Source organism: Balaenoptera musculus, chromosome 21 (assembly GCF_009873245.2).
Source record: "Balaenoptera musculus isolate JJ_BM4_2016_0621 chromosome 21, mBalMus1.pri.v3, whole genome shotgun sequence".
Taxonomy (NCBI): domain Eukaryota; kingdom Metazoa; phylum Chordata; class Mammalia; order Artiodactyla; family Balaenopteridae; genus Balaenoptera; species Balaenoptera musculus.
The window spans coordinates 6,318,816-6,344,899 of NC_045805.1; the positions used below are offsets into that span (position 1 = coordinate 6,318,816).

The 26,084-nt window shown below is 42.7% G+C and overlaps 1 long non-coding RNA gene across 2 annotated transcripts; it reads right to left on the reverse strand.

Annotated features, from left to right (window-relative positions):
- Positions 1-6,642: 6,642 nt before the first annotated feature.
- On the reverse strand, positions 6,643-18,865 carry LOC118887852. Of its 2 annotated transcripts, none has more exons than XR_005018175.1 (4): positions 18,573-18,865; positions 14,900-16,866; positions 12,996-13,257; positions 6,643-6,768 (listed from the first exon to the last, which is right to left on the reverse strand). It is a non-coding gene; the product is annotated as an uncharacterized LOC118887852 (long non-coding RNA). The 2 variants fall into 2 exon arrangements; XR_005018174.1 differs by lacking the exon at positions 6,643-6,768 and adding an exon at positions 10,646-10,778.
- Positions 18,866-26,084: the final 7,219 nt, after the last annotated feature.

Sequence of the window (26,084 nt, forward strand, 5' to 3'; positions counted from 1 at the left end):
GGTAGTCCCCAGACAGTGATGAAAACCTTCCCTGACGTGTTCCCGTGAGACTAGTTACCCCTTCACAAATCTTAACTTAGGAAAGCACATCCTATTTCCAACCACCGACCCGCATCTTCCAGGTTAGCTATACATTGGTCCCATGGCCCCTTGGAGGGAGGAGTGAGCTGTGAAAACTCCAGGATCTCACCCTGTGAGTAAGTAAGGTACCCCCGGTAACAAACTGATCCACTGATTATACCGAGCGGCCTGCCTCGTTTTTTGGTCTCAAGATGCCTTTTCAGTTTGGTGGGAAAATTTCATTCCTTTCATCCTCCAACAGGGGCACTGAAGCCCCCTCCTCAAGACAGGGCCTGACTTGGGAAGAGAACTTGTTTTTGATTCAGGCTTTGGCTAAGGAGAAAAGCCCCTCGGTTTTCACTTACCTTGGAACGATGCTATGTTCGATAGTACAAGCGTCAAGAACATGAGGTTTTATCGGTCCTGAGACATCACCGTGGCTTGGACAAGGACCTGAGTCAGCAGGGTCACCCCTGGAACACAGATAAAGTTCACTGGTCAGACTCAGCTATAAACCCCACTACTACATCCCCGCTACAAACCCGGCCTCGTGACACAGCAGCGGCTGCAACCAGCATAGATATCAGATGTCTCTCGGGATCTGAAGGGAGGAGAGAACCTTGGGAGGTGATTCCTAAATTGTAGGTGATGGTTTTCCTTCTACTAAGTTCCATTCTACTGAGTGCTAGACTGATTATTGGAAAAATTTAAAAAATTGTACTGTGACTGTACTTGTACCCGGAGTTGAAGTAGCAGATTATACTAATTCCATGAGAGTAAATGGGAAAAAAATTTACCTAAACTATTCACAGGTTTCCAGAGAGTAAGTGCTCCATCTCTTCTGGTCCTTCTTATTTTTCTTGCCATCATCGTTATTGTTCTTTTCTGGCCCTGGACTCATTAAGTGCTAACAAAAGTAATCCCTCCAGCTCTGCCTGGAACATTGTTAATCATTGCTCCTGTTTATTTCACCGGCGTTCGTTGTCCAGTAAATATTTTGATTAGTACTCTGACCACAGTTGGACACTGTCTTCCACATGTAGTCACCCTGATCAGACCTATAAAAGAAGAAGCTTTGAGCTATTTTTTATTCCACCCACTATAGTGCTATTTGTTTTCTCCTTTCCAGGAAGTTCAGAGGAGTTCTCTTCCAAATCAGCCATGAAGTTGTTTCACCTCCTCATCTTTGCTGTCTTCTTCATCTCTCAAGTAATACCCTCTTTGGTATCTCCTCTTTGGCATCTCCCTGTCATATCTGAGTCTCATTTCTTTTCTCCAACCTGCTCCACTTTCAGAAGGATACCCCTAATGACCCCAAACCAGCTTAGGGATACTAATCTGGAAACAGTGAGAAAAGGGAAACTTCTCAATTGCTTCACTGGGTCTGCAGAAGGCTGTCTGCACTTGAGGCACCGAGAAGAAACCCTGAAATCAATGGGGAAGAATGGGAACAAACTATGACCCGCTTCCTTGTCTCATATGATGACACCCTTACACACGTGTTCTCCTTTCTTAAACCTTCCAGCTACTGATGTGTGTCTATTCTAGAGGCATTGTGTTACTGGCTGTACAGCAAGAAAAGAGGAAGCTTAGAGGTTTTTTTAGGAGGCAATTCATATATGTAGAATCATGGCATTTTAGAAAAAACATAGAGGTATATTCTGCCCCATATCTTGAGCAAGGTGGAGCATGGATGAGAAAAGAGGCGGAGGCTGGGGTCTGACCCCTGCCTGATCGCTCCTTGCTCACAGATGTGCTGAATGTCATGGGACAGCTTAAAGGGCGCTTCTCTTTTGCTGCCGTGTTGTGCTTTGTACTCACCCACCTTAGTCCTCTGTCTCTCCCTCACTCTTTCCTTCCTCCAGTGTTCTATCTTTAATATAAATACACTCATCTAATCAAATATTCCATTCCTATCTCTCGCTGCTCAGGGCTCCTTGTGCCTTCCAGGGTGTCAGCTAATGAAACCGACAGATAATGAGCTAAGAGAGCCGGAGTTGGATGGAGCGTGGTACCCACCCCCCAGACACTGCCCTTCTTTCTGCTTCGGGTTAATAAGAGCCTGTTTGCTGTGGACCCACTGGGCATAATGAGTGATTTTGCTGCATCACTCAGATGAGTGACCTCAAATCAGTTTCCTCACTGGGCTAATTTTCAATCAAAGACAAGGGAAGAGTAGATTCCCTTCCCTCACTGGCCTACGAGGGAATGTCTTGGGGAAGAATGAAGAGAGAACTGCAGGGCTCCTCACGTGAGATTCTTGGTGTAGCACAAGGATAGAGATGTTTGTGGTTCCCAGGGATGGACGGCCCAGGGGTCAGAGCTCCTGGGTCACACCTGCTGTGATGAAGCACAGAGTGACATGGGTGGCCGTCATGACCGCCTCAACAATGTGGCATGAAGCTGGGGATACAGGGACCCATGATAAGCAAGCTGTCTACTAGAAGCCAAGTTCAAGCCCCTTCCCTCCCAGCCAGTGGGTAAAATGGGCAGGTTCAAGAAGGTGGAAACAAGGTTGAGGTCCACGAGTGGGAGGGACGGGGGGAGTGTGAGCCTGACCCCAGCCCTGGCGTTGACACCACAAGGGGTGGCCATGGCCGCATGGCCACGCTGAGGCCAATGAGAGCCAGCCCCCTGACCACTGCAGTCTGGGTTCCAAAGTTGGTGACCTCTGCTAATGACCTGGAGTGCACAGGCAGGACGAGGGGGTCCATGGAGGCCCTTCCTTCTCCCTCCCACCTCCTAAGAGGCAGGAAAAGCAACCTTCTTCACGCCTGGTTTGGAGCCAGGTGGGACATTTCTTTTTCTCTTTTAGAAACCTCTCTCCCCTCAGCTGGTGCCCTGATTATTCTAGGTCCTTGGCTTTAGGGACTTGAATTTTAGGTCTTTAATCTTAATTTTAAGACCTATCTGATAAACCCTGAAGGCAGGTTTAGGTTCTAAGCCTGGGAATGGTGAGTGAACTTCAGAATATTGCTGACACTCTCAAGTGTTTGGGACATACTGTGTGAGTATGTTTACATACTTTAGTAAATACGTAAGGGCTGCAGTAACATCTTATTTTCAGTGGGATCCTGTCCCAGGAAGATAAAAACACAAAATTACAAAATTTTAATGTGTTGTTTCCAAAAGACATCATCTGACAACTCCACAATGGCACATCTTGGAGGGCACAACTGCAGGCTGTATGTGTCAACCCAAGAGAAGTGTTTAAAGTCTCTGATCCCAGCTTCCAAATTACAGCATAAAATTTCTGTTCGTAACAAGCTCTTGAAGACTGGCCTTGTCCTGCTTAACAAGCAAGTAGGAGGGACGAAGTGAGGAAAAGGAGGTGCGCAAGACAGAATACTTTCCTGAGCAATACATTTTGGAGGTTCCTGGTTGGACTGAATTACTCCTTCCCCTGTATAGCACTCTCAAGACTTTCTTCCAAAAACAGATATTTTTGTTCTTTCTACAGGTTGTGGACACAGTAAAATGCTTAATTTATGTGAGTCATGTCCAACTGTATGCCTGCAGAGGAAAAGAAATTGTATTCTTCCCATGCCAGGGATGTGCCCTGGTAGGAGCTTCTGTTGTAAGAATGAAGTGCACTGAAGAATTCATGTTTGATGGCACTACCCTGAATTAAGTAAATTGAAGAATTCACGTTTATTGGATCATCCCTGAATTAAATTGGAAAGCTGAGACTTCATATCGTTTTCTTTATTCACTCACTCATTTATTTTGTCAACACCTATTGAACACCTACTGTGTGCTAGGAATTGTACTGGTAGCTGAGGATATGGATTCAATGTTTCTTCTCTTATCCAAGTTGGGTGAATCAAGGATGTCTTCCCAGTGAAGGCCATATATGAGTTGAGTCTTTAAAAAATGAGTAAGAATTAGGCAGAGAAAGTTGAAGGAAAGTGGCATAAGTGTGTTCCAATGTGAGGAGAACAAAATATGCCAGAAACATGATTGACATTATGTTAGGGGTTAGTTTGAGAATCAGGATGTGATAAGAGATGAAACTAGAGAAAGTATGGCCAAAGGACGGAGGACTTGAGACACTAGAGAAATCTTACTTCATCCCTTTAAGCTACAGGGAAACATTGAAGAATTTTACATGGAGGTGTGAGGAGGGATTGGAAGCTGGAGAGATGGAAACCCAGAGGCCAGTTAGGGTATTATGCAGTGACTGAAGTGTAAATGTTTGAGGTTAAAAGGTGTGAATTAAGACATTTCCACAAAGACCGGAATTGAAGGTTGGTTATTTAAAAGATACCTGGGGAGTAGAAGCATGAGGGTTTGGTCATTGAGGGTGGGAAGTGAGAGAGACGATTTCTGTTAAGTCTGGCTCACTGGGGGATGGAGTTTCCAGGAGTTGAGTCCCTAGCCTAGAGTTTAAAGGAGGGATCAAGAATGGAGATAATGGGGACTTCCCTGGTGGTCCAGTGGTTAAGAATCTGCCTTCCAATCCAGGGGACTAGGGTTCAATCCCTGGTCGGGGAACTAAGATCCCACACGCCACAGGGCAACTAAGCCTGCACGCCATAACTACTGAGCCCATGCACTCTGGAGCCACAACTAGAGAGAAGCCCGCACGCCACAATAAATAAATAAATAAATAAATAATAAATAAGAAGAATGGAGATAATGATTTCTGAGACATTATGGCTCTTACGGGTGATAAATGAAGCCTCACAGGCCAGGCATCCAGCAGAGACTGAGAGCAATAGTCAGAGCTGAGAAGCAGAAGCTGGAGATACCGAAGGAGCAGGCAGGTTGAGATGTGACCTGTGGCAGCTCCAACTGCAGCCGTTCTGGTAAATGGCCCTTCTATTTCCCTTCTGGCATCACGGTGAGCAATTCAAAATTGCCAAAGATCTCTGGGGGTAAAAACCATTCTGATTACAGCTCCGACCCTAATTGCCTATTTCAATAATCATGTGTAACTTGAATCTTTATTTCTGTTCCAAGATCCCATCCAGGATACCACATTTAGTTACCATCTTTCCATAGTTTCTGGGCTGTGACAATTTCTCAGACATTTTTTTGGATGACTTTGACAGTTTTGAGGAGTACCATTGAGATACTTTGTAGACTACCCCTCAGTTTGTGTTTGATATTTTTCTCATGATTAGACCAGGGTTATAAGTTTATATTCGTCACAGTCTGCATGCTGTTTTTCTGTCCACATCGAGTTGATTCTTTTTTTTTTGATTTACATAGAGTCAAATTCAAATTTTGTGGTGTAGAGTTCTAAGGTATCTGCAAATGCAGAGAGCTGTGTATGCACTACCACACTTCTATACAGGTTACTCTTCATAGCCCACCCCTCCTGGGACCCCCTAACCCTGAGCAGCCACTGGTCTGGCTTCTAACGCTACAGATTTGCTCTTCAAGGGTGTCATGTAAAAGGAATCAAACTATCTGTAGCCTTTACATCTGGCTTCTTTAACTCAGCAGAAGGCCTTTAAGATCCCTCCATGATATTAATGAGTCAAGCATTTCTTTATGGCTACATAATATTCTATGGTATGATGTATCAAAATGAATTCACTAGTTGAAGGACATCTGTGTTTACCATTTTTGGCAATTATAAATTAAGCGGCTATAAACGTGTGCATACAGCTTTTTGACATGAACATACATTTTTATTCTCTCAAGTCATATGGTCAGCATATGCTTAACTTTACAAGAGACAGCCAAACTATTTTCCAAAGTAGCCTTAGCATTTTGCAGCCCCAGCGGCAGTGTATGAGAGTTTGATTTGTTTCCAAAAAAAAAAGGTTGATAAGAAAAAAGATGACTAAGAAATTGTATCCTGACTGTTTCAAAACAGGAGATACTAAATTATTGCTGAAGATTGAATTTCCCAGCCTAATCAGAAGGTTTCTGCTGTACAACTCCAGTCTTATCTGTTCTGAAAACAATTCCTTGTGTTCTAAGAAAATGGTTCTAAAGGAATCTCACTATTTGGAAAGGCACCTTTGGAGAGAAGAAAATAACCGTTACCTCACTAAATCTTGGTTTTTCTGAAAAAACAGTGGGTTGATCTCTGTTGTCTGAGTTCCAATGCTACGGGTTGATGCCTAAGTGCCAGCTTAAATCTTTCTGCACCTTCAGGCCCTTCAGATCAACTTATTTCCTGGCTCTTCAATAATCAATTGGGAGCCATTGCTTGATACCCAAGAGTCATTAAGGGTATGAAAATGAGAACAAAGTGAGAACAAAACCTCAGTGACTTTTCATACTATAATACACACACACACTCACACACACTCAAAGCTCCTATCCCCAATCCATACATGTATAGACATATATTAACAGATTACAGGTGGCTTGGAGAACATCCATTTCAGTAATTACAGGTGCAGAGACTGAGACCTAGAAAAGGAAAGGCCTGTCCAATGTTAATCAGCTAATGAGTGGTGTGACCAGACTTAGAACTCAAATCTCTCCATCCAATTCGTGACCTCCCATGCCCTCAGAAAGACCCACGCAGGGTCCATGTGAGTGGTGATGCTTTTATTAAGCAGAAATCAGTGGTGGCGAGTGTCTCGTGCTGCTCTGGGGATGCTTGGTGCTGAAACTAGGCTCTGCAGCAGTGTTTCTTCCGACTTTTGCATTCTGCAGGCAGGATGATGCACCCATGGGTTTTTTGATGTTTGCAGACACCACCCATTTTTTCACATTCAGGGTTTTTCATCTTTTTTCCATTCCCTGAAAAGGAAGGGGAGGTGAAAGAAAAACAAAGAAAAAAAGGCATGTTTAACCAAGCTACCAAAATTCATCTTATATAGCAAGGAACTCCAAACAACAGTCCACAGGGACACAACTGACCCTCTCCCTGTTTTGGCGTGACCTACAAGCTTAGAATGTTTTTTACTTTTTTTTTTAATTGTAGAAAAAACTCAGAAGGGGCCATAAGACCGTTCTGAGGTCTTATGTGTCTGTGGTCACTTTCACTCTGCAACAGAGATGAGTCCTCATGATAGACACTTCCTAGCCCACCGAGCCTAAGATACGTATTACCTGCCCTACCCTTTACGGAAAAAACGTATTGACCTCTGTGGTATAGTGTCTTTCCTCTTCAGATGGAGAAACTTTAGGTCAGAGAAAGCAAGTAACTTAATTGTGCCACAAATTAGGGACATACTTCATTTCACATGTTCATAAAAGTTTCAAGTGCCTTCCTCTTTCCCAAAAGGGAAAAATCTTACAAGCACACAGCACAAATTAGACACTAAGTGTGGTGGTGAGAATTCTCACTCCTAAATACTGTGCCTTCTATGTCGCTGCAATGAGGGCTGCATGGATATTGTAAATGTCGCAGCCATGGCACGTAGTGAGCAGAAAGCAATGCGAGAGGAGAGAGAACCTAAATAATGTCTAATGTCAAGAGAGCAAGCGACAGAGAGTCATGAGGAAACAATGAATAAGAAGAGTTTCCATCCGAGTTCATAGCTTTTAGGGGAACTATGTTGTGATGGGAAAAGCATACTCAACCAGGAATTGGGAGACCTGGCTTCTGAATCCTGCCCCACCACAAATAATGATAGTTTTCTTTTAGGAGCTGCAGATTCTCCTAATTTTTCATAAGAAGGCAAGGTAAAAATAATGATATAAATGCTATTATAAATGTAATTCATATAGATTTATATTCATATTGTAAATATGAATGAATGTATATGAATATGTCATATCCATATATTTAACCTTATTATTCATATTATATAAATATGAATATATCATGTATGTCAATACCGACATCTCCATCTTCATCTGTGTCTATATTTATATGCATATCCACACCCACATCCACATCTATATCTGTCTGTCTGTTGTTTAACTTCATTACGCTATTCACCAAATAGGTCTGAGTCTCTGTCTTCTTGGCACAAAGTGGGATTTACCTTTTATGTGATTAAGGGGGCCTAGGACTTGCTTGGTTAATGGATTTTGAGCAGAACTGCTGTTTCCCTACAGGGCTGGAGCCCTTAATTGCCATCATGAGAGTCCTCAGAGTTCTTGCCTTTGACACAGAGACCAGCAGCCTTCACGATGGTAGCTGCTGCGACAGGAGGGTCGGAGCAGCTACGGTGAGTAGAGCGCCCCGTGGCCGTCATGGGTTGGTATCATTTGAGCAAGAATTAAACTTCTGCTCTTTTAAGATGCTAAGATTTGGAGGTTGCTGTCACCACAGCATAGCTTGGCACGTGCTGACGTATGCATAGGTTTGCCAGGTAAAATGCAGGACATTCAGTTTAACTGAATTTCAGATGAACAACAATTAATCTTTTAGTATAAGTATGACCCAAGTGCTGCATGGATCATACTCAAGCTAAAAACACTTGTTGTTTATATATAATCCAGTAAGTAAATCTGTTTTCTGGGGTTGTTGAATATTTAATAAAAACATGGGCTTTGGAATCAAACCCACCCGGGCTTGAGTTAAAGTCTTCCTTACATACAACCTGCACGACTTTGAACAAGTTACTTCATTTCTTAATCTCATCTGTAAAATGGGGCTAAAAATACCTACCCTATAAATATTGTTATGGGGAATACATTTGGGAAAACACATGAAAAATTTTGTTGTGTTGATAAAGAGGAAGTGGTCAATATTATTTGCTATTGTATTAGTGTTGCTGTTATTCACACGGAAATGATTTGTAAGCTGTAAAGTCCCCTGAGACTGTTGTCTAGCATCATTACTACTTATAGGTTTACTACCAACTAATTAAGGGCAATCACGGGAGAATATTTTTCATTTCTTTAAGCTTCTCTTTCCTTATTTGTAAAATGGAGCGTGTTGTATACGCTATGCTTCTTTCAGATATGATATTGTTCAGTTGTTACATATTTCAGCACATCACTGGATGATGAATCAACTTGACCTTCCCTACTCCAGGCTCCAAGGTCATCCACCATACATCATCCTACCAGCTGGATCCACAGCTTACCTGGTGTTGTCTGGATAAGACATACAAGTAAGAGAAAGAGAAGGTGTAGTAGCCTCATGATGGGAAAGGAATTTTCAGGATTCCAGGTAGAACTGGCAGTGTCTGATGGCACACATCAATGGGGGCAGGTGATCTGGGAAAGAGTTTGAAAAATTCAGCTAGAGAGAAAAGGCTTATATTCCTAATAAAGATGTTCGGTTAGGGCCTGAGCGTAACTTGAGGATGTCCAGTGTTTCTGCATTGATTCTCACTTCTGCTTATGGCTCTGAAGTTTGGTGGGGTTTTTTTTTTGAGAAAAATCAATAAAAACTGAACTCTTTTAGCAGATCATTCATTCATTCACCTTTACTGCATGTCTCTGCTCCTGTCCGTTTCTCCTGTCAGAATAAACACCACCCCCTCACACGTTTTAGAATTTAAAAAGGAAAGGAATTTTGGAAGTTGAAATGATCTCTCCATTTCTACTCTCAAAAATTTTTTGCTACCATTTTAAGGGGAGAATTGATCCATCTTAAGCAAGCTTACCATGCCAAGCTCTTGTACAGACCACCACCAGGTGAGGCTTTAAGGGCTGGAGGTATTATATCAATGTATTCTTGAGCTAAAAGCACAGAAGTATACAAGGTAAACCATTGAAATTTCTCTCCATCTCTTCCTTCTCTTCATCTCAGTTTTGCTTTGTAGTGTTTATAGCTCTCTTTTTCACTATATGTAAATTTCTAAAGTAACAAGTCCTGTTTTATTATCTCACATTCTCAGCACCTTGAACAGTGCCTGGCATAGATCAGGTAGTCAAATATTTGTTTATATGAATAGGTCCTAGTATGGAAGAATCAATTTATGGGTGAATGGATAAATGGATGGAGGGAGGAAATAAGGGAGGGAAGGAGGGAGGGAGAAAAGAAAGAAAGGCTCAGACATAATCTTTGGGTTTTGAGGGTCTGGTGAGAGCCCATTAACCTGCTTTATCCAAAAGTGTTTCTGAGCACAGACTCCCACTCACCCATTCCCAATATAATATGTCAAGGTATGCCATAGTATCTAGTCTTCACTCATCCACCTCTCTTCCATCTTAAATAAACTGAATATGTTCTGACATTTTCTCTCTGTCCAGAAGCAACTTAGCATTAAAAGGTTTTCGCTTGTAATCTTTTGATCAGCATTTGAATCTTTCACTAAGTGGAGATCTACTTTAATTTAGTGATGTTGACTTAAAAATAGAATAAGTGTTTGTAATAATCTGCTTAAGTAAGTCATACTTAATTCTACAGAGTAGCTGTGAGGGTTTTACTTCCTTGGCCCCAGCATCAGTACTACTTTTATAATAATAATAATAATAATAATAAATAGAAAAGAAAGTATAGACTAAAAACTTGTGTCCACATTTCCATCTCCTATACTTTTATACCGAAAGCTATCCTTTTTATTGACTCCCTAAATATGCATGTATTCCCACCCCTTCTTCAACCACGGATGTTTCTCTCCTGAAAACCTACCTTGCAGTTGGCTTCTTCACCCTCCTCAGGCTGTCTGCTGCCTGCGCATTCAGGCAGGGACACCTGAGAACACTTGTCCGTTGCCACATAATTAGGGGTCAGATCAACAGTGGACAGAGGAAGGGCTGAGTGAGGTCATAAAGGATGTATTATGATCCCCTGTTGACAGGAGTCATCTTGGTGGAGTGGTGGAGTGGTATGAAACCCCCCTGAGAGGGATGAGAGGAAGTGGGGTCTGCAGACACGCCTTCCAAAGGGTTTTGCTGAAAAACTAAGCACAAACAAGATCAAGCTGCTGAATGCTATAGTGTCAAGGAAGAGGTGTTTGGTTGCTTCTAGTTTTTATAGATTCAGTAGAAGGGGACAAGGGGTAGAGCTGGTTTGGGTCTCGCCCACGAGTAAGCAAGGGAAACGAGATGCAGGATCCAGGTGGAAAGGTTTGCCTTGGACCAGAGCATGAGCCCATTAGTTCATGATTCACATGGAAAAGCCACCCTCTTCTTGCTACTGAAATCAGAAGAGTGTTCCTCCCTTGCAAGAGTCATAATAAGACACTTAGAAATGTTATGGCAATAAAACATTGACAGATATTTTAGGATAAAACTTAAAAGTTAAGAAAAAGTTAAAAATTGAAATTCCACTAAAGAATATGATAAAAGTCTAATAAACAGTACAGCCAAATCACACTTAAAACCAGACAAAGGTTGTATGATAATAAAATAAGCTGAAGAATAAAGGTTAAGAATAAAAGGGATGTCAGATACAGGAGGCATGAGACTGAGTTACAACTACAGCCATGGAATTAAAAGGAGGAAAATGAACAAGAACTCAGAACTGGGAACAAAAATGAAACGTTCAAACTAGAAGAAGTAGAATAAGGACTCGGAAAGTCAAGGAAAAGCTTGAATGTTGGGAAACAGATAAAATAAAGTTTTGGTTTAATTCCTGGGCAAAGGAAAATTATCGAAGGGTTTTTTAAGAACATTAATGTTTGAAAATATGATTTATAGGATCTCTTTCAAGCTATCACATAAATTTTGTGTGTGTGGCTAAGGAAGAGATTGAGAAAACTTAATGTAACCCTACAGACAATGAAGACTTGGGTGATAGGAATAAAATTCCAATGGAATGATTTTACTCCTTCCTGCATTTTGGGGCAGGAATCTTTGTGGAACCCGTGAAACCACAGGGCACAGACAGCATGCTCTGCCCCTCAGCCTGAGGTTTGATCTCCACCCAATAAATCCCAAAGTTCAGTCTTGAAAGGAGAGCCTTTCACATGACACTGAGCCCAGGGACCCTCTGAGGGAGGGGAAGCTGGCAGGTACACCCTGGGCTTTTGTGTTAATAAATAAATATAAAAATGTGTACAATATTCAACAATATTGGCTATTGCCCATTATTTTGTCTGGGCTCACTGAACAAATCTGGGTTTGGGATCTTTGGTGCTATACCCTTCACGCCCACAGCATATAATTTTTAAGTAGTAACATAAGGCTTCCGAGTTTAAGAAATAAGTATCTTAACCAAAACAACAACCAAAAGCCATGAGGAAACATCAGACTGATTTAGCACTGAGAATCAAAACGTTTATTCTAGGAAGCTCCTCTCCAATTGGAGAAAGTAAGATAATTTATAAAATGCTGCTTAAGCATAAACATTGAAGGCAACTATGCAGGCACTAAAACAGCACTTAGTTTCCATTTTCCTTACCTTGTGTAACTCTGCCTCACTATTTTGTCTCATTGGGAGAGAACTGCTGAGACCAATGGGCAATGCTGTCCCATGGGACTTTCTGTGATGATGGACATGTTCTACATCTGTGATGACCAATATGGCAGCCATTGGCCACATGTGGTTATCAAGCACTCGAAATGTGGCGGGTGTGACTGAGGATCTGAATTTTAAATTCTATTTACTTTTAATTAATTAAAATTAAAAGTTAAATAACCACCCATGGCTAGTGTCTACTGTATATAAGACAGCACAGGCTTAGGCATCAGAGCAATAGTACTCAGCTCAAGGTTAGACCTTTCCTGGTCCATAGGCATCTCTTTTCCATTCTTGCTGCCTATCTGAGTGCCTGGCCCATTGTAGACACTTAGTATCTGAAATGAATGTGTTTCTATTTGTCATTGTTAACACTATTGGTTTCTTTTCCCCCATGGTTTGTGAATTCCTCTCTCTGCTTGGGAGATACCAATTTACTAGAATGTCAGAGCTGGAAGATACATTACAGCCATTCCAGTTCAGGAAGTCTAGTCTAGTTTGGCCGTGATGACTGACTGTTTCGGGAGTGCTGTGTTGCGAAAGATTCTGAGGCTGCATGAAGCCATCTCGCCAAGAGTGAATGTCTCCATCTGTGATTGCGTGGCTGGGAGGTGGGTGTAAAGAGGGGAAGGGTGTGTTCCTGCCATCTATTGCTGCAAAACCAGTCACCCCCAAACCTAGTTCTTTTAAAAATTTTTACTTTATTATTATCTCTCACCATTCTGGGGATAAATTGGACTCAGCTAGGTGTCTGGAGCTGTCAGATGCTCATGGGTTGGCAGTTGGATGGGGCTGGAATTATCTCAAGGCTCATGCACACACCCGGCACCTGGGCCGGGATGGCACCTAGCTGGGGACCGGAACATCATCTTGGGCATCTTTGTTTCTCCAGGTGATCTCTCCTCGTGGTCTCTCAAGCAGTGACTTCAATGCAAGGCGGGCTTCTTACACAGTGCCTCAGGGCTCTCATGGCACATGTGCTGGGGAGGAAAAAAAGCCAAGTGATAGCTTTACCCCCTTCATGACATCAGAGGCTCTTAACATCACGGTGACCATCCTTTTAGTTGAGGAAGTCACCAAGGCCCTCTCGGGTTCCAGGGGAGGGGGACAGGGACCCTACCTCCTGATGGGAGAAGCACATGGTTCTGGAAGAGCGTGTTTGGGAAACATCGTGTGCCACATGCAGAAGACGAGTTGAGACATGGGTGCCAGATACTGACTCATTTTAGAAGATGAAACCCAAAGAGATTAACTGTCTTCCCCCAAGCCATCCAAGACCAGTTCTGCTGCCCTGGACAGAGTCCAGGGTTGGGTCTGACCTCACTGGTCAGGAATAAGGAATGACAATGAGGAGCAATTGCAGACGCACCTCCCCACCAACTCCAGGAGACAGAGAGGGCCTTCCTATTTCTCCTATGCATCAACCTGTGGGTTTGAGACAGCTAAATGCCAGTGACTAGCCAAGGATGAAGAGCAAGGTGAATTTTTTTTCCAGTTTTTATTAAGATTAAGAGAACCAGGTTACTGGCAGAAGTGATGTTTGCATCTTTCCTTCTGGCTCTAATGGCATGCTCTTAGAACATGTAACAGATCCACTGAACCAGATGTAAAGAAGCTTATGAGCAAATGCCATTCTGCTTCCATTTGGGATGCAGAAAGCTAATCCATAAATGGATTCCTTCTGACACTGGGTATGGATGAGTTTGAGCCAGGTTGAATCTGTCTCTATTTGGTAGCCATCCCAGGACATGTGGCCTGTGTTTAAACTGTTCCCATTGTGATACTCTTACACCCCCAATTCCTTGTCCTCCCGACAACATACGGGAGACAGAATGAGGCCAAAATGATTTTCAGTCCAGTATGCCTGGGGCATATTTGAGCCTGGATATGAATCAGGACTCAGTTAGTCCAAGAATCTCCATAGATACTCTTGGTGTTTGACAGGACAGAATAGGTTAATTTTTGGTGCTGAGAGAAGGGAGGGAATGTGGGTTTCCTTCAACAGGTAAATGACTGCATGACAGTTGAATTCTTATGCAATATTAAGGTTCCTGTGAACAGCATCTTAAATTCATCATTGACTAAATTCTATAGAGATGATGAGCTTGGATGGCGTCTCGTTTCTCATCTTCTGAGAAAGAGGACGTTGGGTCAAAGTACCTGAATGGGTTGTCACTTCCTTGGAGTCATTTTTATGCAAATGAAGATTCTAGGAATGCAGTTTTGTGACCTCAGGTTATTCATACATTATGATCATTCAAGTCCAGAACTCAGGTGACATTTGAAGGCATTGAAGACAACTCAATGTTTTGTGGGGAAGCAGTTTGTACTGTTTTTGTTAGGATAGCTCTTTGGGGGATATGTGATGGATTAATAAAGAATTTAACCTTGAATCGTAGGAATCAACCTTCAATAGCGTAGATTTATTCCTTGTCAGTTCTATTGTGGAAATATCTTTTGGGGGTAAGGATCTTCCTGGAAGATGTGTGAAATCACAGAATGCAAAGAGCATGTCCCTGCCCCCCACGCCCCCATCCAAGGCTGGACTTGTTCACAATAAACCCAAACTACGAATCTGAAATAAATGGGTCCCTCTTGTAACATTGAATCCAGGGCACTTACTGTGGGAGGGGAAGTTGGCGTATGAATCATGGGCATTTCTGTGAAAAAAATATAAAGTTGGGTAAAACGTTGACAGTTTTTATCATTTTTTTCCTCCATGAAACAAACGCAGGTTTGGATCTTTTGAGCTGCTCATTTTATGCTCAATGCATGATTTTAAACTACTGGTATATTAGTTTCCTGTAGCTACTGTAACAAATTGCCACAAGTTAAGTGGCTTAAAGCAACACATATTTATTACCTTGCAGTTCTGAGGATCAACAGTCCCAAATGGGTCTCACTGGGTTAAAATCAAGGTGTCACCAGGACCGTGTTCCTTCTGGAGGCTCTAAGGGAGAATCTTTCCCTTCCTTTTCAAGCTTTAAAGCTGCCCACATTCCTTGGCTTGTGGCCCCTCCTCCATTGGCAAAGCCAACAATGGCTGGTTTAGTGTGTCTCATGTTGCATCTCTCTGACACTGACCTACCTCCCTCTTCCACATCTAAGCTTCCTTGTAATGAAATGACAATGAGCACATCCAGGTAATCCAACATAATCTCCCTATTTTAAGGCCAACTGATTAGGTACCTTAATTCCATCTGTAACTTTAATTCTCATTTGTCATGTGTCTGTCCATTTGGGCTACTAAAACAAAAACACCACAGGCTGGGTGGCTTATAAACAACAGACATTTACTTCTCACAGTTTGGGAGGCTGAGAAGTCCATGATCAAGACAGAGCAGGTGTCTGGTGGACGGCTGCCTTCTCCCTGTGTCCTCGCATGGCAGAAGGGGCAAGAGATCTCTCTGGAGTCTTTTTCATAAGGATACTCATACCACCCATGAGGGCTCCACCCTCATGACCTAATGACCTCCCAAAGGCACCATCTCCTAACACCATCACATTGGTGACCTCAACTTGCATTGAGTGAAAAGTTAGTGTAAAGAGCCAGAGAGCTGCTCACACATGCAGGATAAATCAGCAGGGTTCTTGATTTAACCACCAAACCCTCCGGAGGAATTGAGAGCAGGGTGAGGTCAGCATCCTCATCCTTCCCCTTGCTGTCTACGGTCTCTTTCTTTTGGTGTTCAGTCCCTTCTTCCTGTGTTCCGCGGTATATTGCCTTCATTGAATTGTGCTTTCCGTAAGGACTTGTTTTTCCACAGCATTTACTTGCATTGCATCATGTCCACATGGAGAGACATGCTTTGTCCAAGTCAGCTTTGTCATTCAATTGATAATAGTTTATGAAGCAATGTCTCCCCTCAGTGACCAGCACATACGTGCACAGGACAAAGTCCACGCCCGTAGAGATCTCATAGCCCAGGAGAGAATTAGAAGTTTATCCACATGTGCACAAGGCATATAAGTAAGAAGCGTAAACCAAAAGGCAGTGGGGACTTGGGGAAAACAGAGGAGAGAGGGGTTTCCCCCTGGGCAGGTCGGTTGTGGTTTCCCGAGGGAGGTGGTGATCTGGTGGGACTGGACCAACGGGGTGTGTGCTTGAGGGGTGATGTGGGTTAGGTAGGGGCACCCTGGGGCGGGAAGCAGGAAGGACAAAGCACACATCATTGGACAGCACAAAGGGGGGCTGGGGAAGGTCAGGTGGCCCCAAGGAACAGGAGCATGCCACTGTGGTGTCCCAGATGGTTAGTACGGGGAGCTTAGGAGAGCGCCCTCAAGGGTTTCGGTGGTCGCCTGTAATCACACACCACACAACAACCGCACTGGCCAGAGGCCTAGAGTCTTTGCCTTTGAACATAGAAGTTGAATCTGGTTTAAATTTTATATGATTTTTTGAAGGGCGCAGTTTCTGACCACTTCTGTCACAGCCGTTTCTTCGCCTTCTTATTATCTCCTCTTGCAGCATTTTACCCAGTGCCAGAAACAGGTGCTGACCTGTCTCATATTTGGAGGGCACTGGAACAGTGTACAGACACCTCCATTCCAATGGCAGCTGTGACGACTTCTTGTTAATTGAGTAAAACCTAAAAAGAAAATGAAGAAGGCAAAAGAGTGTCAGAAATAAAAGCACGGTCTCAGAAAGGCCACCTGTGTCCCCTTTGAGTGAGTGCCCAGGGGCTTTGTTTCCCGAGGCTGTGGCTATGCCATCATGACAACAAGACGTAGGTCTAGGATGATGTGGATCCAGCCTGCAGACAGTGACCGGCACTGCCGAGGCTCCAGTGGACTTTTCCAGAACCAGACTGTGGGAGGCTCTGACGTGTGACTGAGGAAACTAGGACGTAAGGAGGGTTCTGTGCGGGGTCAGCTCCATCACGAGAGCAAGGACCACCTCGAAGCTATGCTACGCCAGCTTTCACACCATGCCAGTGGTTTCAGAGTCAGAAAGAGCCAGCAGGTGTCCATTTTTATCGTTTTGTCTTCCAACTCATTTGATCAAGTAGTCGAGCTGAGATAGGAGCAAAAGATGCAGCCGAAAGTGAAAGAATTGTTTAAAGAGAACTCAATATCGAAATAACTTACAGTTGAAAATAACAATGGTTAAGAAAAAAAGAAACGCTTGTGTAATATTGTCTCTACTATCTCAGAATTCTCTCAGATCTGGTCTGTGTCATCCTTCCTTTACCCCTCCCTTTGTGGCTTCCTTCTGACCATCTGCCTTTGTATCTTTCTTACACTCCTGTTGTCCTACCTCATTTTCCTCCCTCCCTCCCTGCTACTGTTCTACGTGTTGGATTATCACCATAAAACAAAACTGATAAAACAAGGGCTTTTCAACATAATTTCTAACATCTAATCAGTTATCTCAGGTCTCAGCCTCCCCATTTCCTCTCTCCCTCCCTCTCTCCTTCCTTCCTTCCTTCATCCTTTTATCCTATTTCCATAGATACCAAGGGTAAGATGAAAATTAGGCATCCAATGTTGAAAACTGCTTTGGATGGGCTGCCTCAAAACCGTGAACCGAGGGTAGCGCTTTCAGGGACATGTCCTGGAGGACCTTCCCGCTGAGAAGGCAAAGCATGGAGTGCTCCAAACTGCAGTTCCCCAAGTCCAGGCTGAGCCTTACTGTCTTCTGCAATTCTCTGGTTACCCAGAGACTCTACCCTTTAAATATAAAGATTTATTTATTAATTTATTATTATTTTTTTAATGGAAATCTTTTTTCTTTTTTTTTTGATGTGGACTATTTTCAAAGTCTTTATTGAATTTGTTACAACGTTGCTCCTGTTTTGTGTTTTGGCTTTTTGCCCCCAAGGCATGTGGGATCTTAGCTTCCTGACCAGGGACTGAACCCATACCCCCAGCATTGGAGGGCGAAGTCTTTACCACTGGACCGCCAGGGAAGTCCCAATTATACAGATTTATAAAGCAACATTCTGCACTTCTGTCCTTGGACGAAATCAAATTTCTTGCCTTTATTGAAAAAGAAGAGTCGCCTAACAGAGGCTTTCTCTGTTTCCTCCACATGAAAAACAGTGAGGAGATGGACTTAGGAGCTGGTGACTCACTCATAATGGCTTAGAAACGGCTGGGAATTGTGCAGGAAGGTTTTCAGACTCCTTCCACACCAAAGGACACGGTGCTGGGTTCTCATGAGCAATCCACACAGTTTATTTAGTCTGATCGTGTGGAGACAGGGAAGAGGGACAGAGAGAGGGAGAGACAGAAGAGAGTGGCTATCCTATCCTTCCCATCTGCTCACCCCTCCGGCTTCCGGGGCCCAGCTTACCCGACACAGGCAACAGGAGGAGCACGAAGAGGGTCGCGAGGAGGTAATGGAGCCTCATGCTGGCGTCTGGGGAGCTTTACAGCAGCTGACACTGGAGAGGAGGCTGGGCTTTGCCCTTTATAAAGGTTCCAAGTTACCGGGAGAATCCAGTATTGCTACAGACTTGGTAATTACAGAGCCTCTTCCCTGTGCCTCATGGGAATGGCATTTAGAACACAAAGCAGAGTCAGTCACCCTTAGGCTAATCAGGCCATGGGAAGCCCCAGAAAAACCTTTCCTGCTGCCCTTGGGACCAGAAACTTCTTCCTGCACTGAGTTCAGCTGAAGGGTGGGGGATGGGATGAGGGGCGGGGCCTGTCTCCCCTGGGCAACAGACTTCTTGCTGCTCATTTGCTTGCCCCTTGGAGCTTTGAATCTGCCCACTTTATTTTTTCCTGAGAGTCTGGGATTGTTTCAGGCCAAACTAGGAACTAGTCCATCCCAAGGCAATTTCAGTCCCTGGGCATGAAACAGGGCTTGCTGAAACCCAGCGTCCCTAGAGATAGTCACATTTTTCCAGGCCCAAGGAGAGCTTTGGAACACTGAGGGAAGAGAGACCCCCACCTAGGCTCTTATGGGATGGCAACATTCATGTGAAAGTCTCCCAAAATGTGTCATCATCTCAATGGGACAGGTGGTGGCGCAGATGGGCGCTCCATTTCCTTTCAACAGAGAAGGGCTGGAAGAATGATGTTGTCACCGGACGCATCTCCTCCGTCTAACATCACGAAGCAGGGACAGCCGTGGAGATCCCTTGACTGGGTTACTCAGGGCGACATCCGTCACTAAGTGACTTTAGTGTTTGAGAGCCCGTGGCCTGTCTGCTTCTCAGAAATGCCAAAGCTCATGATCGAACTTGCCACTTGGATCTTGCGGTGAAGCTCGGAGTGGAACTGCAAGTCCTTGATGCCCCCTGGGGGACCCAGTCCTGAAGGAGCCCCTGGATCTTCAGGCCTGTTTGAGGTCTCCCGCCGTGGCGCAGAGCCTCCGAGCCTCAGCAAAGCCAATGGAGGCCCCCGGGAGTGGACAGAGCCCAGTGCCTTGCGCCCGGGGGTAGGGTTTTTCCAAGGGAAAATAGGTTGTATTAATCGTGAGTCCTTCCGCTTTAGCTCTAAATGATGTTTGAGAGAGATGGACATCTACTTATACATAATTATCTATAAATAAAATATGTATCTGTTTTTGTATAGATTTTGCAAGCAAAATCTATACTACAGGGTCAGTTGGATAAGTGCTATAATACAACACTGGAAAAAGAAGTAAAACTGAATCGTGGTCTATTTTCTTCTTTTAAAATGCTGTGTTTTAAAGATCTATGGTTTGCAGCACAGCAGAGATTTTTTTTTTTAAAAGGAAGCTGACGATGCTGTCTTATATGCAAAGCTGGGCATGGCTTTCCACAGCAGGAAGTCTCTGAAGGGGAGTGAAAAAGACGGCTGGAATGCGTGCCGTAGGGAGTTTCAGAGGAGTTCCCCTCCAAGCTTCTGGTGTACTAACTAGTGGGACACAGGGACACGGCCCTTGTCAGGAGTTTTGATGACTGCAGCTGCTTCTTTTCCTTGGCAAGGTCTAAGGAGAACTCCTTTGCAGCTATGTTTATCCTGGAGATAAAGCCAAGGAGCATTTTTGTCCATCAGGGTAGGATCCTGTTGCTTCAGTAAGGAGGTCACACACTAGTGAAAATATGGGGTGTTTCACCAGAAACCAGAGCTGTAGTTATAGGATTGGGGGAAGGGTTGATTTTAGGTAAAATCTAAATGAATTGTTAGTTTTCACAGGCTCAAATCAAAACAAGGCTGTGTGGAAAATGGTTACATCATGCCTGGGCTGAGAGGTAACTCATGATCCCATTCTTTAAAGGGAAGATAAAGGCTGTGTCCTCAACCTTTTTTCACCTGTGACTAGGAAGTTGATGCAGTGTCTCTCTGGCAAAGTGGCTCAGTTCTCCAAGCAAGAAGGGGTGTCCCACTTCTACAGATACGCTTTTGAACAGCCAAGTCCTTCACATCTACAACTTCACAAACACAAGTGTTCTCTGCACAGAGCCCTTGATGTTAATTAGCAGAAGCAGTTTTCACTGGTTCCCATCTCTTGTGGGCAGGGCCGGCTTCACGGCTTGGGACAGTCACACAGGGACCTGTCCTCAGAAGGGGATCAGGGCTGGGTTTAATGCTCTGCTGCCACCATTGACATTCTTAATAGTTTTTTCTTTGAATTTATCCCACATTTACATTTTGCACTGAGCCTTGCTCAGCAGCCAGCCCTGCTTATGGCCACTCTTATTCAAGTTATCCCATTAAATTCTCCCAAATGAATCCTCCAGGTAGGTATGACCCAATTTTACACAAGATTGTCTTGAGGCCTAGAAAGACATGTCTAAGGCCACAAGCTACTAAGCCCATTAAAAGCCAATTAAAATTGGCTGCAAAGCCAATGAAAAGATGTGTCCAAAGCCACAAGCTACTAAGTGGCAGAGATGTAACTTGGAACAAAATCAACCTCTCTTCAGATATTCCTAACTACCCCATACAGTCACCATGGTGTTCTGAGAACTTTGCCAAGACATTCTCCTATAACCTCTGTCAAATGCCAGCCTTCTGTGGTGCTACTGTCATCTTCTCCAGCCTCAGAGATCACTGGAACTTTAAAAGTGCATGGTCTTTTCAGTTTGTTCATTCTTTCCTTTGCTGTGCAGAAGCTTTTCAGTTTGATGTATCCCACTATTTACCTTTGCTTTTGTTGCTTGTGCTTTTGGTGTCAAACCCCAAATCATTCTTGTCAAGATCCATGTCTAAGAGCTTTTCTCCTAAGTTTTCTTTTACGAGTTTTGTGGTTTCAGGCTTTATGTTTAAATCTTTAATTCATTTTGGGTTGATTTTTGTGTATGATGTAAGAGAAGGGTCCAATTTCATTCTTTCATACGCGGTGGTCCAGTTTTCCCAACATCATTTATTAAAGAGACTGTCCTTTCCCCATTCGTGTATTCTTGGTAGTCTTGTCAAAGATCATTTGCCCATATATGTGTTTTATTTAATAAACCTATATAAAGGTTTATTTCTGGGTTTCGATTCTGTTCCATTGATCTCTGTGTCTGTTTTTGTGCCAATACCTTATTGTTTTCATTACTGTAGCTTTGTAATATAATTTGAAAGGGGGAAGTGTGATATTCAGCTTTGTTCTTCTTGCTCAAGATTGCATTAGCTATTCAGGATCTTTCAAGTTTCCATACACATTTTAGGATTTTTTTCTATATCCGAGAAAAATGCCCTTACACTTTTATAGACTATTATTTTAAGTTTAATTCATATTTTTTCATAGGAAAAGGAATAATAACTTTGTTGGAGCCAACTAAATTCCTCATTAACATTCACTTGATAGAGTTAGAAATAAAACTGAATATTAATTTGATCATAAAAGCACTCCTTAATTCTTCAGAACATACTTTTCAGTAACTTGGAAATCCACATTTACTAACACCACTTCATAGTTCTCAATCTATTCTTTTTAAATTTTTAAAATAAAAATTGTATATATTTGAGGCATACAAAATGATAATTGAATATACATACACATAGTGAGATAATTACTGCAGTTAAGCTACAATTAATACATCTTCTTCTCACCTAGTAAACATGTTTTTTGTTTCTTTTTGTGTTTGATTTATTTTGCTTAGCATAATGTCCTCCAGGTTCATCTGTGTCGTCACAAATGGCAGAATTTTCTTCTTTTTATGGCTGAATAATATTCCATTATATTATATTGGAATATAATATATTCCACATTTATTGGAATATATTATATATTATTATTATATCCAATATATATATTCACATTTTCCTTATCCATTCATCTATTAATGGGCATTTAGGTTGTTTCCATATCTTGGCTATTGTGAATAATGCTGCAATGAAGATGAGGGTACAGATATCTCTTTGAGATTCTGATTTTATTTCTTTTGGGTATATACTCAGAAGTGGGATTTTGCTGGATCACATGGTAGCTCAATTTTTAGTTTTTTTAGGAAACCTCCATACTGTTTTCCGTAATGGTTGGATCAATTTACATTCCTATCAGAAGTGTACAAGGGTTCCCTTTTCTCCACATTCTTGCCAATATCTTTCATCTTTTATTTTTTTTGCTAGTAGCCAACCTTACAGATGTGAGGTGATACTGTGGTTTTGACTTGCATTTCCCTGATGATTAGTGACATTGAGCATCTTTTTCTAAACCTGTTGGCTATGGCAGGAAAAGAAACAATCGATAAAATGAAACAATTAACAAAATGAAAAGGCAACCTACAGAATGGGAGAAAATACTTGCAAATCATATGTCTAACAAGGGGTTAATATACAAAATGTACAAGAAACTCATACAACTCAATAGCAAAACAACCACCTGATTAAAAAATGGGCAAAGGAAATGAATAGACATTTTTCTAAAAAAGACCTACAAATGGTCATTGGAATTTGGATAGAGATTGCATTGTATCTGTAGTGGCTTTTGGTAGTACACCTTAAATTTAAAAAAAAAATAATAAGAGCTTGACCTTGTAGGAGGTAATGAATGTGGGTGTAGATTACTGCCACCTGTGGCAACTCCTTGTTTACATAATGCTGAGATGCAGAACTGTTCTCATTTTCCTACTTGCTTGGAGGGTGGGCATACACCTGAGGCATCTTGTAATTTTCTTTTCCCCCCCTTAATGAACCTAGTGAGAGCTCTAACAATTGTGTTGATCCTCTCAAAGTATCAGCTTTTTAAAAAACTTTTTCTACTGTTGTTCAACTCTTCTATATCTGATACTTTGTCTGCTTTTTCTTTTCATGACAAGCAGAGAAGTGCTGAAATACCCAATTGTAATTGTTAATTTGTCTGTTTCTCCTCTTATTTCTATAAGTTTTTCTTTAAGAATTTTAAAATTCTGTTGCTAGGTACATTCTGATTCAATATTAATACGTGTTCTTTTTTTTAAAGATTTTTTTGATGTGGACCATTTTTAAAGTCTTTATTGAATTTGTTACAATATTGCTTCTGTTTTATGTTTTGGTTTCTTGGCCCCGAAGCATGTGGGATCTCAGCTCCCTGACCAGGGATCGAGCCCACACCCCCTGCATTGGAAGGCGAAGTCTTAACCACTGGACTGCCAGGGAAGTCCCTTAAAATGTCTTCTTGATGAATTAAACACTTTATCATTAGGAAAAATACCCCTCTTTATCTCTGGTCATACTCCTTGTCCTTAAAGCTACTTGATTTATAGTCAATTAACCAAATAGCCTACTCTGTTTTCTTTAGATTAATGTTTCTGTAGCATATCTGTTTCCATCCTTTCACTTCTAATCTATCTTTGCCTTTATATTTGGTTTCTCAAGTGTGTTTTTAATAGATAGCATATGTCTGGGTCTTATATTTTTACTGAAGTTGTTGCAGGAAAGGGGACCCCTTCCAGGGCCCGAGAGTGGGCTCTTGTCTAACACTCAGAAATGAATTGTCTGAGAAGACACACATGCTGACAAAGCAAGAGACTTTATTGGGAAGGGACTCCCTGGAGGAGAGCAGCAGGGTAAGGGAACCCAGGAGAACTGCTCCACCATGTGGCTTGCAGTCTCAGGTTTTATGGTAATGGAGTTAGTTTCTAGGTTGCCTCTGGCCTCTTCCTGGTGGCATACACATTGCTCAGCCAAGATGGATTCCAATGAGAAAGATTCTGGGAGGTTGGTAGGACATATGTTCTGGCAACTCCTCTCTTCTTTTGACCTTTCCTGAATTCTTCCAGATGGTGGTAGCTTGTTAGTTCTGCGTTCCTTACCAGGACCTCCTGTCGTAGGATAACTCATGCAAGTGGTTGCTATCTTGGCTGACCAGGGCAGGCGGTTTCAGTTGTTAGGGTGGTTCCCCTAACAACTTCCCCCTGAGAGACTTCATACTCAAGATACTTCTTGGAAATTGAGGCAGAGGTCTTTCTTCTGTAACTATTTCCTGCTGAGAGTGGGTGTAGTCCTGCCTCGTAGAGTTGAAGTCTCTCTCCACCTGATCTAAATCGACATATTCTGTGCCCCAAACCGGCATTTACCCTTGTAGTAGCAACCATTTAGCCTTAAACTGTTGGACTCTGTCAGAGATTAACCTGGTAAACAGTTGAAACAGACAGGGGCCAAACAGGAAGCCTACCAGGGTGGTCATCGCCAGGCCCAGAAAAGGAAGGCAAAATTTGGGGTGAGGGCTGCAGGCTGTGACTGTCTTCTGATAGTTGGTGGCAAGGTGACAGGGTGGTGCTTCAGGAATGTTGGGCTCAGCCTGAAGTTACCATCCCCCACCTGGGCGGGGGTCCCTTTTCTGCAGAAGGACTCAAAAATGTTATGTATACTCCTTGAAGAGGAACCAGGACCGTGCCCTAAGGCTGCACCACCCCTGATCGCTCCTCCCCTGTTTCTGCATCCACTCCCTTTCCTGATTAGCAACTGTTTGAATCTGCCCTTTGGAACTCAGAGAAGGTCAAGTAGGCTGAATGAAGCCTATAGCCTACAAACAAGAAACAGGGGACACGGAAAGGCTTTATACTCTGGAGCCCCACAGAGTCCTGCGCAGTTTCAATTCAGGGAACTGGGGGACAACGGCTCTGGTCACTTCCTGCTAAAATGGGGCGTAGTCCTGCCTCAGTTTGGAGAATAGACACTGAACTGGAACAATTTCTGAGTTCCAAGTCCTGGATGTGAGTCTTGTATGATTAAAATCTCAATCCCTTGGTCTGCCATTTTGGTGTAACAGACCCAATTAGAAGTAGTTGGAGGAGTGACAACTGGAATTTTAATAGACAAAATAAATCTTATTCCCTGAGGAAATCAGAAGAATAAGCCTGAAACCCAGTCTATACCTTGCACCTTGGGGAGACTTGTAGCCAGGTAGCCAGTTGTTTACTTTTATCTAAGTAGGTTTTAACTTCTGATGTGGTGTTAACTTCTGCATAACAGGAGCTATTGGCCACCAAACATCTTCTTTTATTTATTTATTTTATTAATATCTGATCTAAAACAACTTCATCGTCTAAAAATTTAATAGTTACAAGAGGATACCTTGAAACCATGAGGCTGCAGCTACCAGCTGCCAGCAGGCATTGTTTTGAGAATGGCTGGTGGCATCCCAAGTCTGACACAGCTCAGAAAACTCAAGTTCTTAGCAATATTCACTAAGTATTCTTCTTAGTTCTTAGCAAGAACTTGTCTGAAATCACGTCCATAATGCCTGAACCACATTGGATGTCTGAACCACAGCTACTCCATTTTGACTTTCAGTTGCATTTCTCTCCTTAATGGCCAAAGTGGATGTCAACGTTAATGATTTTAGTGCTTTTCTAGATATGAGAAGATGCAAGAATTTGGGCTCATAAAAATCTTCTTCTGACAGTATCTAACTATCTGAAGGCCTGTTCTGCTAGTTTTTCCAGAGCACAGAGTGCTTAATTCCTGATCTCCACCC